Source organism: Odocoileus virginianus, chromosome 14 (assembly GCF_023699985.2).
Source record: "Odocoileus virginianus isolate 20LAN1187 ecotype Illinois chromosome 14, Ovbor_1.2, whole genome shotgun sequence".
NCBI lineage: Eukaryota > Metazoa > Chordata > Mammalia > Artiodactyla > Cervidae > Odocoileus > Odocoileus virginianus.
Window position 1 is genome coordinate 58,595,696 of NC_069687.1, and position 14,740 is coordinate 58,610,435.

Here is a 14,740-nt window from a genome sequence, read left to right on the forward strand (position 1 = left end):
GGGTTCAATCCCTGGGTTGGGAAGATCCCCTGGAGGAGGACATGGCAACCCACTTCAGTATTCTTGCCTGGAGAATTGCCATGGATAGAGGAGCCTGGTGGGCTGCAGTCCATTGGGGTCGCAAAGACTCAGACGTGACTGAGCTACTAAGTACAGCACAGCAGTATCATATTCCATTAGCCTTTTATGCCCGAGATTTGAAGCCACTTACAGAATGTCAGCCTCTTCATGCATCACACTTGACTGCAGCAATATGCCCATGAGACTGGAATCATTCTTCTCTTTGAGTTTGATCTTAGAATAAAATCCCATACTTTTCAGCCATTAAATGAATCTTAGCTTTCAAGCATGGAGTTGAGTAAATGTTTTAAGAAAAATTTAACAAGAGCTGGTTCATTAAAAGTTAAAATTGCTGCAAAGCCATGTGAAAACCAGCTCTTAAGTAACTTTGCATTGAGACAAAAAGAGAATGGTCCAGAGCCTATCAGACAGCACATGATTTGCTGACATTAAGGTACAGTATGTGGTTGTTTTTCTCGTTGTTATGTTGTATTTTTATGTCCTACACATTTCCATGACTTTAAAAATCATCTTATGAAAAATAAGGAAAGTACCCTTTTCCAACAAGTATATTTCAAAATGTAAAATTCAAGCTTTTATCCTCTCTCTGTAGGTTGTTCTGGCTTTCTTACTATGACTTTTTGGGGTTTTTTTTGGTAACTGAATCCTGTGGTGCTCATTGTGTTCCTTCATACTTCGATTGACTTTACGGAATGACAGTGTATTGCAAAATGAAAGGCTGCAAGAATTTCTAAAGAATGAACCAGAGACCTGGCATTACTCTTGTGGACTAGGAAGTTCTGGTCCCCCGAACTACTGCTTTAGCCCATCTACCCCATTATCCCTCTTTTTCCTGCTGAAATCTCCAGCAAGGATTGGTTTCCTGCCTAGTTGTAGCAGTGCTACGCTAGGCTGTGTGTCCAGAGGTTGGCCCCTGGACACACAGCACCTTCCCATTCTTGCCAACTCCCAAGGAGATGTTACGAGCTTCCCTCTGCAGCCTAAGAGTGCCCTGTGCAGGGCTGGGCCTCTCTCTGAAAACCAAGCGTCTAGAATGCAGCCCATGAGCGTGAGGCCCTGTGAGCCTTCCCCTTCAGAGTCAGGTGGAGGTTTCTAACTAAGACTACCACAGATGATAAAAGCACACATCGGGTTCAGTTCAGGTAAGTGAGTGTGTTTTAGGGAGAAGAGATGTTATCTTGGAGGAAGATGCAAAATTGGGCTGAGCAGATATCATAGGGTGACTGCTGGACCGAAGGAAGTCTCTAGCTTTTCCTGAACTGATAGAAGGGTTTTATGGGAAATTTTGAGATCAGTTTTTAAGTGGATCCACATGTAGTGTCTCTTCCCCACTCCTGGTACTTGTAGAAGCTGAAGCATGTACCTCAAACCCATAAGTGGAGTCAGCTGAACCTCTGCACTTAAGAGTTTCAAGAATCTAAGTTAACTGAGTTTAGGCCTGGAACAAGAGGAAGGTCAAATCTTTAAAAATAAATAAATAAATAAATAAAGCTGTTCTTTGGGACTTCCTTATGGTCCAGTGATTAAGACACATTTCCACTGCAGGGGGCATAGGTTCAATCCCTGGTCAGGGAACTAAGATTCCTCATGCTGCATGGCCAAAAAAACAGAGGGGAAAAAAAATTGTTTCTTCAGCCAGTTAAAACAAAAGAAAACTAGATAGCACCTATAGTGTGCCAGGCACCATGGGATGGGGAAGGGTGAACACACAGTGATGAACACAAAACTAAAAAACAGTCACTACTTTGCTTACTCTTATCTTCTTGTGAGAAGAGCAGGCATTTAACAGTCACATACAGGCTAGCATAAAATCGCAGTCTGCATCACGTCCAAATAGTTTTTGTTTCCTTTTGTTTAGGCTAGCAGAGTTATTATATTCATTGTCCACTCTGACACAAGTGTAGTGGCAATGGGAACCTGCAGAGACTTGATTCAGGACCCCCGTGGATACCAAGAGTCAGTGAATGCTCAAGTATCTTACATGAAATGGCTTCATATTGTGTGTAACCTATGCACATCCTCTCATAGTCTTTAAATCATCTCTCAGTCGTGTCTGACTCTTGCGACCCCGTGGACTGTAGCCTACCAGGCTTCTCCGTCCATGGGATTTTCCGCGCAAGAATACTGGAGTGGGTTGCCATTTCCTTCTCCAGGAGATCTTCCTGACCCAGGGATTGAACCTGGGTCTCCCGCTTTGTAGGCAGACGCTTTACCATCTGAGCCACCAGGGAAGTCCTTAAATCATCTCTAGGTTACTTACAATACCTAATACAACGTGTAAGACCTAAAAGCTATGCAAACAGTTGCCAGCCTGTGGCAAATTCCAGTATCGCTTTTTGGAACTTTCTAGAATTAAGTATATATTGTCAATCCTCAGTTGGTTGAATTTGTAGAGAAGGATCTGTGAATATGAAGGCCCAGCTGTAGATGGGGACTAGGATTGCTCTTCTGCCTGTTTTACACTCATGTTGTTATACCTCTATTGCTATTTTTAAGAATTAGAGATCCCTTATAAAAGACTGGTGATAGCCTCCAGGGCAGGTAATAGATTACGCGGCAGCACAACCAGATTTGTGCTTGTGCTCGTTCAACCCTTGCACTAGTTTTTAAATATGGTCTTGAGACTCAGTTGGCCTGTTTCTTGAAGACTGCAGGTCTTGTGGAATGGTTTAGTCATCTTGAACAAATATCCTTTGAGCAGGATGCTGGAATGTGTTACTTTCTCGGCAGAAGGTGAGGGTCATCTGCTGAATGATGAGGTCGTGAGTCCTCCGGTTCCCAAAAATGTGAGCCCTGGGATTGCCAAGTGCTGTCCGCCTCTGGCATACTCTGCTTCTTGGAATGGCCAGTCATCTAGGGCCATCTTACTCTCTCAGAGCTGTTGCAGCATCGACTTCCTGAAAATCCTTCAACAGGTGTCTGTGTGGCAGGGGCTGGTCTCTGCTGATTAGCCCTGGTATACCACCATTCTTGGCCACATCTAAGGTGGACTCAAGTGAGACCAGCTTTCTTAAGAGAAAAGGTTAGGTATTGTCTGATGAACACTCCCCAGTGTTCTCACTCAAGCCAAGGTTCAACAATTGAGTCTTTCCACAAGAGAGCAACAGTCTTATATTTCCTTATGTGTACAAATTCGAATACTGTCATAAATTTAAAAAAAAAATTTCTATGTATTTTTTTGTACCTTAATCATACTGGATGAGAATCATTTTGATAAATCTTATCATGAGAATTGAGCTAGGTTTACCATGCTGAATGGAATTTATTTCACCTTCCATTCCTATTTGCTTCTCTCCCTAACTTAATTTTAGATCTATCTGCCCCAACAGCAGAGAGGGGATATGGAAAGTGTCCCATGATTTCCTGTGTTAGACATCATTTCAAAACAACAAACAAATACAAATGATTCCTAGGACGAGGGATACCAGAATGAAAATTAATTTCAATCTCTTTTTTCCCCATCATTTTGCTACATCTGTCTGCTATAATAATTAAACATTTTTGTTAACCCAGATCCTCACCAGCAACATAATGCAGAGTCTAGATCCTCGCTCTAAAAGTTATTTGCTGTAGGATCTCTGACAAGTTACCTGACCATCCTGTGCTTCAGTTTGTTGTTTGTGGGAAGTGATGATCACTTCTACCTCATAGTTTTTATGAATATAGATTGAATTAATTTGTGCCAAGATCTTGAAACAGTGCTTATCACACAGTAAAACAATACATGTAAACTAGCATTAAAATTGTCTCCCTTGGTGAAAATCTATCGGATTTGTATATTTGCTGATTATTGTTATCTAGGGGAAGTGGTGGCTTTATATATTGGCTGGCTTCCTTTTTGTAATATTTAAAGAAAATGATTTCACGGTGTTCCGTAGAGAAACAGTTGCCTTCACGTTATCAGAAGGCACACGGCTGGTTGCTGGTTTTGCGTAGGGGCAGCAACATTGCAGGACTGAGTTTAGGAAAGTCCTTTGGGTGTGAGAACAAAATGGAGGAGATGCATTAAAGTGCTAACATAGCAGGACCTCAGAGCACGGTTGAAGACTATTTGCAAAATGGTCCTGTCCCTGCCTATGCTGATGTGAGCACAGGTGCTCGCTGGCTTTCCTGCTGTGGTAATACCTCCACGGGTAACATCTTCTGATCCTTCCTGTTCCTTGTTCCTCTCTTCTCTCCAAACAAGTGACTACAGACTTTGCTAGTTTTAAGAAACTGAGATTTCTTGTGGTTTATTTTCTTAGTCAACTGAATAAATAGTGAGACCTTGGCATGTTTACATTTTGTCACTAGTTTTACAACTCCTAGATCACATTCACAAAAAGCTTTATGTGGTGTGATTGACCTTGTGATATATGTATGGGTGGTTCTGTTTAAGAATCCATGCCTTTTCTCTGGAAGGTAAATAAACCACAGATTTGTGCTGAGTGACTGCTAAAAATATCTGGCCTCAAGATTGCTTTTTGATGGAGAATTGAAATCAAGCCCTTTGAATTTAACTCATGCGAATCCCCTCCTCCCTTTGACGTTAATGAGGCAAGGATTTACATTTGCCAGTAGACTGATAAGAAAATACTAAAATGCTCTTAGAAAAGGTCTAAGAATGTTTGCAGTCATCTTCTTTCTCTGTCTAGACTTGTATGTTTAGTCTGTCATTGTACAGAATTATAGCCTAATTGTATGTGCCTAGAATATATCAACCCCTCTATGACAGCCAGTAATGAATGTGTTTTCAGCCCTGCTCCTAACCTTTGAAAGATAAAGCACACAACTATACTTTCACTTGCATTTGAGAGGCTGACTTAACCCTTGTGATTTCTGAGCGAAAGCAGACGCTTTATCCTCCTGTTTTCCCTTTTAGCACACACACAGGTTCAGGCACTTGCCCACAGACCCATCAGGTTCATCTTTTCTCATTGCATCGTCATTCGAGGTTATAGAAAGAATCCTGGTCTTAGAAGAAACATGGCAAATAAAGAGCCTTATTTTTGTGGAGGTAACCAGACCTCTGTTTAACATCCCTGGAGGTCACTGCCGCCCGCCTGGGAAGGGGACTCCCATTTTAATGCAAATTGCTCGCCTTTCTTTGTGCGCCCCCTGCCCTCAGCCTTGCCAGCCCCTCCTGCTCTGTGCTCCCGCCCCAGTGCTGCCATTCACACGCTGCAGCAAACCTCGCCTGCTTGCCCCCACTTGCATTCCTTTGGAACAGTGAGAGGTCCAGACTTTCCGAGGAGAAGATCCAGAATTTGGTAGTGTATGCAATACTAGGCGCTAATTCCTGTGAGGTTTACAGTTGGCTCAACTTTGAGACTGAGCGATCCTTTATATTCATAGGTCCTTATAGTGCACATGGTTTTTTTTCTCTTTCTGGTGCAGGTGTGGTCAAAGGAATAAAATGATGTTTCGTTGCCCTGTGCAGGCACCTTCATTCCCCAGGGTTGTTAATGAAGGCTCATTCAGACCATCCTAGAAATACCCATTCATCTCACTTTTTTTTAAGTCAAAGGATGCTTTACTTTGCTGGCTGTAATGGCTCTCAAGCGGTTCCTCATGGAGCCACTCAACACAGGCAAACGCAGGCAGGAGGGGAGCAGAAAATTGGCTGCTAGGGCCCAGTAGCCATTTGGGGGATCGTCAAGAGCCCCGCCATTAAATCCGACTAAGTGCATCCGAGAACAGCTGCTCCCGTCGCCCACCAAGGACAGCATCTTAACGCTGAATGTCAGTGCTTTTGTCTTCACTTCCAGAGACCAGAGCGCCCTGGTTTTTTGCTAGATTTGTTGTGGTGGATGGGTGTTCGTTTGTTTTTAAAGCTGGCCCCCACAGCTAGCGGCTCAAGTCCCCTTGCTTTTTTAGTGCCTGCTCTTGTGTGTTCTCTGTAGGGTATTTTGTTCAGCATCTATGAAAACAGGCTGGAAAGAATGGTGGAAGGTGAAGAATAAAGCATGAGCTTTTTAAGCTTTTTTTTTTTTTTTTTTAAGAAGAACATCTTTTTTTTTTTTAAAGAAGTCAAGTCATATTTTTGAGTGTTTATTAAGAAGCCAGGAATCTTAAAGGGATCCACGGAAGAATTAGGTATGCCCACTGGTCATAATTTAGTTAGGAAAAGAAATCATTCACAGCTTAAAAGGAACACAAAATGCTTCCTTCATTTAAGACCTGTGTGTGCGAGGGCAGGTTGAGTCCAGTTCCTAAAGAGGAGAGAGGGTGAGAAATGGAGATCATAGCAAGCATTGCATTTTGATTGTTCAACCACAGATTTAGTCACAGTGACAAAGGTTACCCAGGTACCAGCACCCCCACCCCAGCCGCAACCCAAGCCTAATTAAATGTTACCCGGGCAACAGCAAGCATCCAAACGTCGTGCCCCAGGGCTGCCGCTTTTGGTTTTCTCGGCTGCAGTCTATGGGTGATTTCTATTGCATGTGAAGTCAGATTTCCTTGGTCTTCGAGAAATGTGAGAAAGTAAGACGTGTCCCTGGGGAAGAGCCCTTAAAAACGGACCATGGGGATGGGAGAGATGAACATCAACACGAGACGAAAATAATGTTTTATTTTATTTTATTATTTTTTGAAAATAATGTTTTAATAAGCTGTTTCAACCAGTGTCAAAGACTCACCTCCAGTCAGGGCTGGTAAGGGGACTGCTGACCAAAAATGCAACCCTACATATGATTTAAAAATAAGATTATCTAAGTAATAATGAACACTAAGGCCCAGGGAAGGTGGCATTTTGTGGGAGGTGGCTCCTTTCCCCAGTTACAGCATCTGTCATTTTAAAGACACCAACTGAATTGCTTCTGAAAATTACTTTGTGCAGTTGATTGCCTGAGGGGTTGAAATAAAATATGAACATCCCGAGGGCTGCCTGCATTTGGAAAGCCCTCTAAACCTGCCCTTTGCTGGCCCTTTCTTTCTTAATCAAACTGATTCTCATTGGAGTCTGAGTAAGTGAGGCACAGTGGAGCATTTTGGACCAAAGTGTCAGATTCCCTGTTTGTGTCTCCCAAGAACAGTCTGGGTAGGGGACAACTGCTCCCCGGAGGGGGCGCTGCATCTTGATTCACCTTGCCCCTAGGATGCTACTCCATATAGATGATGCTTTTTGGTTGCTGAAATGTTAGACAATGGAAATGTCACATTTGGAGAAGTACTCGATAGCAGTTAAATCGAAGATGAGATATTTAATAAATCCTGCATCTCAGGCTGATGACACCATCTTGGTACAGAGCTCCTCAGCCTTTGAGCAGTTGTCTTCTGCTTTCTAAATTCTTACCTGAAGGTTGAGACCTGTGTAAAAGACCAGCAAAATATTCTGCTTTCTAAATTCTTACCTGAAGGTTGAGACCTGTGTACAAGACCAGCAAAATAGGCGTGAAAACTGACTGCTGGGACTCTTCCCTTTTAATGTTTGTGTGCGTGCATGAGAGAAGGAGAGAGATGGAGAGAGGGGTACCTTCTCATAGGGCTTCCGAGGTGGCACTAGTGATAAAGAAGCCACTTGCCAGTGCCGGAGACACAGGAGAGGCAGGTTCAATCCCTGGGTTGGGAAGATCCCCTGGAGGAGGGCATGGCAACCCACTCCTGTATTCTTACCTGGAGAATCCTGTGGACAGAGGAGCCTGGCAGGCTACAGTCTATAGGGTCTCAAAGAGCCGGACAGGACTGAAGCAACTTAGCATACTGTAATGTTGCATCCTGAAGCATGCGCGCACACCTTATATACTCTAATTGATTGGAAAGGAGATAATCTTTTCACATTATATGGTATGTCTTTTGAGAAGGTACCCTAGTATCAGCCAATCTCATTAAATATTTACGTGGTATTTCCTGCTTCAAGACACAGTTCCAGTTCCTAGATCTGCAGGCCATAAAAAGTGTAAGTAAGACTGTCCCTGGGACTTGTTTACAACTGAGCATGAAAATAAGATAAACAGAACAAGCTAGGGTATAATAATATGCAAATGAGAATTTTGCAAGCGAGAACCCTCCTGTAACTTTTTTTGTTCAAGTTCTCTTTTTAAAATATACAGGCATAAAAATATGCACTAAAATCGTATTACCTATACAAATTGAGGCATAAGTACAACAGATCTAATGCAGTGGATTCCCTCTGTGATCAAGGAATTTGGATTCATACTGAATTAATTATACCCTATTTGGGAGCTACATTTTAAGGCCTTTAATTATGAAAAGACTGAAAGTTTTAGGATGCTTCCCCTTCCCCCCAAAAAGATTCTGTGAGAACAGAACTGCTGAACAGAATGTAAAGGCTTGATTTCAAGATTGTCTTCATCTTTGAGAGCTGGAAAATTATCCATTGGCAGACTCAAGCCACTTGGGAGAGATTGTGAAAGTGAAAGGTTTTATGGAAATCTGAAGTAATTGGTTCACTGCCCCAGGCCAGAATGGACACTTCTGAGAGAGCAGGGAGGGGATGTCTGTTGTGAGCTGCTTCCCAGGACCAGCCCCGACCCCCCCACCTCCGAGTTCCCTAAGCTTGACCGAGTCGGCAGTTCGGGGCCACACCTGAGGTTGCCGCTGCCCATGTAGCTCTCTGGAAAGTTGCTGTGTGGCCTTTCCCTTGCTTGCAAAGCTGAGGGGTAGACTCGACTGGGGCTTCCCAGGTGGCTCAGGGGTAAAGAATCTGCTTGCCAAGCAGAGGCACTGGCTCAGTCCCTGGGTTGGAAGATCCCCGGCAGAAGGAAATGGCAACCCACTCCAGTGTTCTTGCCTGGAAAACCCCACGGACAGAGGAGCCTGGTGGGCTACAGCCCATGGGTCACAAAAGAGGGACATGACTCGGCGCTGAAACAACAAAGACTAGATTAGGGAATCTGAAGCTTCGTTCTGTCTGCCGTTAGTTCTGTAAAACTTTAATAGAGAGCCAGCAGGAAAGAAATTTCATGGTGAAATAAGCCTGAGAATTTATAGCAGATCTTATTTTTTGAGGAGCCGTGAAGTATGTAGCTGCATGTCAATAAACTTCTTCAATTTTGTATAACCATAAATTTCCTTTCCTGTTGGACATGTCACTTCTACTACTGTCTCCCAGGGATCTTGATTTCTGTAGAACACAGTTTGAGAAAGGATGGACCAAGTGATCTCTGAGTCCCTTCCAGATTTGTATTTTGTGATTCATGAACTTTTACTAAATTGTCTCTACTCTGAAATGTAGAAGGGAACTTGTCCTATTCGCTGCCTAGCTTAAAATGGTTTTTAATCCAGGTTTTAAAATGTCAGTGAAAGAATTTAGTTTAGAAAATCTGCCTGTTGTGTTTGCTAGGATTACTCATTTTTAGGTGAAGATGCAAAGCTTTATGACACTTCAGCTAATTTCCCAGTTTGTGAATTCTTGGCCCTTGGTTTTTCCCATCTGTCTGTACCTTTCCAGACAGACCCAACAAGACGGAACTTAATTGTGTTTGCACAGTGCCAAACACCTGCGTGGAAAGTATTTCAAAAGTCGAATTCTTGAGTGTGTCTACGTAATGCCAAATGGGAAATAGCTACATTTTTTTCCCATTAAAATTAGAATTTCCACGTTGATGTTTGGTGCTGCATTGAGCTTCAGATTATTTTCTTATTCACACATCTTTGGGAGGAGGCTGAAGACTGAACCTCCTGAGTTCTGGGGATCATCTCTAGGTTGTGTATGTTAAAAGCGCCAGGGACGTTGTTTGTTCTGGATAATTGAGGATGGCCTGCATTTTAATATGCATGATCAGCTATGCATATCATGTCCTGCGAACCATCAATTAGCACAACACAGTTTCACAAGTCAGTGCATGCAGATATGAACACCCTTGGGAAGCAATGCTCAAATCATTACTGACAGTGTACAGCTTGCATACAGGTAATCATGATCAGAAAGCCATGATTATCCAGAAGGAAAAGTGATTTTTATGTCAATGTGTCATGTGGTTGACTCTTGGTATCTAATACCTTTGAGGTAACAATTTCAGTTTTAACTTCTCCTTAATTTGATCATGTTTGCAAAAAAATATTCACTCCCTATGACCTACGTGTAATTATTATTTTTACAACAAACCTTATAGAGTGTTCTAAACCCAAATGAAATAGTCTTTGTACCAAAAACATTATTGATAATATCTCTGTGGATGATAAGAATTAAGAATGGTAGTGTGGTTAATCAGATATTCTAGGTAAGAGAGACTTGCCAATAATTCCTTATATTCCAATAATAAAAGATTATACTTTTTTTTTTTGCAAATTTTAGAATCTAATTTATACAGTCCTTTCTTTAATATGTACCCTGAAATGTATCTAGAATTGACTCAGAATTCCTAAACCAAATTTGTTTCCTTAGCTCAGGATATGTTTAAACTATTCAAAACATGCACTTAGAAATCTGTTGTTCCCGTTTCCTTCTGATTATGGTGATATTTTCAAAGGGAGTTTTTAATAACTATTGTACTTTGGGGGCAGATATTGGTGTTTTACTGGAGCAAAGGCCAAGAAAGTTGTACTTACACAAGAGAACACACTTTGCCTCCTACTTGGAAACCAAACTCAGAACACTCTAGGTGAGCTTTCCTTAGCTGATTTGGGAGCAAAACACTAGTGGTCACTGCACTGTCTACATAGGGGAGTGCTGATTAGAAGCAAGTTTTTGTTACTGAAACATTAGTGAGCAAACGATTTACATTGAGTTGTCCAAATGGCTACCTCAATACCAATATGATTGTCTTTATATATAAAACAGCGATTTCCCTGGAAATTATACTGATTCTTGAAAAGAGTCATTGATTCTAAATATTGCAGTGGAACTCAGAACTGCTATAAAGAAAGAAGGGGAGTGTGGAGAAAGAAAGGATGGCAAACTTTAGGTAGCTTTAAAAAAATGTGATTTTGCAAAATATGCGTTAGCCCACTGCATTTACATTGTTCTGTTACATATACTACCACTCTACTCCTAAGTCCTAACTATTTTTCCTTTCTGCTTCCTGTGTCTCATGATACGAAAACATGATTTTTTAGAGAACTATCTTCTCCATTATACCATTTTCCTCCTAATGAGCTAATAAACACAAAAACCCAACCAAGTAAAGGAAATGAGAAGTGAGGTAATTTTTAAGAGGCTTAATGCCTGTGCTTTAAGGATATCCAGAATAGCTTTAGATCCCAGGAATAGACAGGTTGCACCCCTAAAGTTGTGTAACATTTATGTGCACGCGTGCAATTAATCACATGTGTGCCGCTTCCCAGGTGGCACTAGTGGTAAAGGACCTGCCTGCCAGTGCAGGAGACATAAGAGATGTGGGTTCAGTTCCGGGGTTGGGAAGATCCCCTCGAGAAGGCCATGGCAATTCACTCCAGTACTTTTGACTGGAGAATCCCATGGACAGAGGAGCGTGGCGTGCTGCAGTCCATGGGGTCACAGAGAGTTGGACACAACGAAGGTGACTAAGCATGCACACAGGAATGACTTTGCTTTTGTATTATTTGAAAACCATCTTTTCCATTTAAAGGTACATGCCAACAGCCAAATAAATGCCTTTTAGTGAAAAAGTGACTATTTCATGGGGGTTCACCTCCTTTACTTCTATTGTTTTATCAACTTCTATTGTTTTATCACTTCTATCACTCAAGCCTTTTTCCTCAATCTAATATCATCTATTTCCCCAGTTTCTCTTATCTTTTTCTTCCCCTTTTTCCCAATATGCTGCTCCCCACTCTCCAATCACAGTCTTCTTTTCTACCAATAATGCTGATATGAGTTATTTTAAAACATCTAACAAGATCATTGTCTTGAAAAAAAGCATTATATTGTGTACTTGTTATACATATTATTGCATGTCTTATTTTTTAAAATTATATGTAGAACAGAGACTATTGGAGCCTTTGGAATAACATTCCAGCATATAAATATAAATGAAATAATTTGGTAAATTAACTCACTCTGGGGTCATCCAGAAATATGATTCTGTCATCAGATGGAAATTTCTGTCGTTGGAATCCTTTAGCCAGCAAATGGATTTTCTATGCTTAGTAAGCAGAGTCATCGAAAATATGAAACCAGTTGTTAAAAAACAAAACAAACAAAAAAACCCAAGCTTCAACTTACAACTTAAAAAGAATGGAAAGAAAACCAACCGAGCAAAAACCTACTTTGACTGAAAAAAATGGAGCCCAAAGACCGTGAACCAAGTAATTGTAGGGCTAGATTTTTAATCTTTCAGAATTCTAACTTTTCAGAGATGGCTTTTTCCCAGTTACAACTGAATGATAAGAGAAAAGGAATGCAATTATGTCATAACTTCAGAACTAAGGAGGCCTTACATTAATATCCCTTAGTAAAGAACCATGAAACAGCGCCTGGCACGTTGTACTGGCTTAGTGTGACAGTGATGAAGAGGTGTCAAGAGCTATAATTAGCTCTTAGGTTTGAAGAATAAGCTGTATAAGAAATCTGAAAATTTGTAGTGATTATATTGCAATTTCTTTATTACAGATTTCCTTTAAACATTGAGATATGGCAAGACATTTATTTACAAACTATTGATTGATTTCAGAAACTTGGTAACCTAGAAGCTCTGGTTAAGAGCCAGTGTCTTGAGAAGCAATGGACAGACTCCTTGGTGGATGGAAGTGGGGGACAGAAAATGTGTTCCAATCCCAGTTTTACTGCTAAGTAGATTGTGCTATTGGGGACAAATTCTTTAGCATTTATGAACTTCAGTTTCATTATCTCTAAGATTACTTTTATGCTCAGTACTTGTAATATAATACCAACCCACAGTGAAAAAGAGTGATTTACATTTTTTAAAAAATGGTTTGCCTGCAAAGTTGATATGCATAGCTAATGTGTAAAGCCAAGATGTGTTGTTAGTATAAAGTCCTTTGGAATTCTAGGATACAATAACTTGCTTGGCTGAGCAGTGCAAGAAAACACATTGTTGTTTAGTCACTAAGTTGTGTCCTACTCTTTTGCAACTCCATGAACTATAGCCTGCCAGGCTCCTCTGGCCCATGGAATTTTCCAGGCAAGAATACTGGAGTGAGTTGCCATTTCCTTCCTGACCCTGGGATTGAACCCACATCTCCTGCATTGACAGGCAGGTTCTTTACCGCTGAGCCACCTGGGAGACCCTCAGTCTATTCATTTCACAAACACGTGTTGCTTGTCTGATGGGGCTGGTACTGTGTCAAATACTAAGGTTAACAATAGTAAGCAAAATAAATAAATCCACATCTCCTACAGGGCCTCCCATGGAACTCTTTCAGTCAAGGTAGGGAAGCAGATATTAATCAAATAGTCATATAAATATGTATCACAATCTGTGTTAGGTACCAGGGAAGAGACGATAGTGCTATATAAGGGTATCAAAGAGGAAATTGACCTATAAGGGGAAAGGGAGAGAACTGTAGAGCTAAGATTTGTGATGAATGCTCTTTATTTTATATTAAACATTGGACACTCTATTTATCTTTCCATTTGAATGCGACATTAGCAATTCAGCCTAGTTTTACAGGTTCTAGAGTATACAAATATTTTTTAACTTTCACAGAGGTCAATGTGAGGTTACCATAACACATTTGTTAAGAATAGAAACAATTAAATAGACATGATTTTAAAATGTTTCTATGAGGGTATTAACATTCTTGTATGGATTCCACTACTTTGAGTTAAGAATGAAAGTAAGAGGAAACTATCTGAATATTCAGTGACCTCTTAAAAGCATGGGTTTAATTACAGGTTTGCTGGGCTGCAAAAATCCCCATGAGAGGAAACTGAAGCAACTAATATTTCTTTTTTTTTTTTTTTTTTTGCAACTAAAATTTCTGAATCAGAATTTGAAAATTTGTGTTACAAAATAATGATGGTTCCTGAGTCCCTCTGGAACATTCTTCATATACATGGTGCTTAGAGGTTCACTCATTACCTTCTTCCCAGCATCTTCCCTGTGCTTCCTTGAGGGATACTCACCTAGTAATTGCAGGGCTGTGTTAGGCCAGGCATATCTTACTGATGTTTTCTTCTCTTCTCTTCTTTTCTTTAGATCAGTTATAAGCAACTTTCTTGCATCACTTACCTGATCGTTTGTCCTTTACCTTCTGGTTTCAATCTCCACTTCTCTTGCTTGGCAATTACTATCTCTTGGCCCTACTTGATGAAGTATCTAAAATCTCAACTTTTATGTATAAAAATAATTTTTCTTTAACCTGGAGTATATGACCATAGCAAATCATCCATGTATTACTTGAAACCAGTGTCCCTTATTGGGAAAAATAAAACCTGACTTTTTCATTAAGTCTAGTATAGAACAGATTTTCTTTTTCCATATGGGATTTTATGTGATGATATTAAAAATTCAGTTGCATGCAGATTAACTCCATTAGTCATGTGTTTATTCCCAAATCTTGGCTAGTCTTCTGACACTATCTGAAATTAAAATATGTTGTAAAGAAATGTTGAGACAGAAATATTTTTCTTTTTTTTTTTCTGACATGCTCTTGAACCCTTTCAGACTGCAGACTTTGGTCTTTATTCAGGTGCAAAGTTCTTTTCCGTATATCCTGGTTATTGCCTCTGTTCCTGTTCTGATTTCAGCCTTAAGAATATGTATAATTCTTACATTAATAGTATAACTTCTGCTTATCCTCTGTGTCATAATTTTCTCTTTGATCTTTTCCC

General features: G+C 40.6%; 1 protein-coding gene and 1 non-coding gene across 2 annotated transcripts in view; one reads left to right on the forward strand and one right to left on the reverse strand.

The window, feature by feature from the left end:
- Positions 1-14,740, forward strand: part of MAP1B (microtubule associated protein 1B) — a 93,661-nt gene that overhangs the window by 10,299 nt on the left and 68,622 nt on the right. The window lies entirely within an intron of this gene.
- TRNAC-ACA (transfer RNA cysteine (anticodon ACA)) lies at positions 2,240-2,312 on the reverse strand. Its single transcript has one exon. It is a non-coding gene; the product is annotated as a tRNA-Cys (tRNA).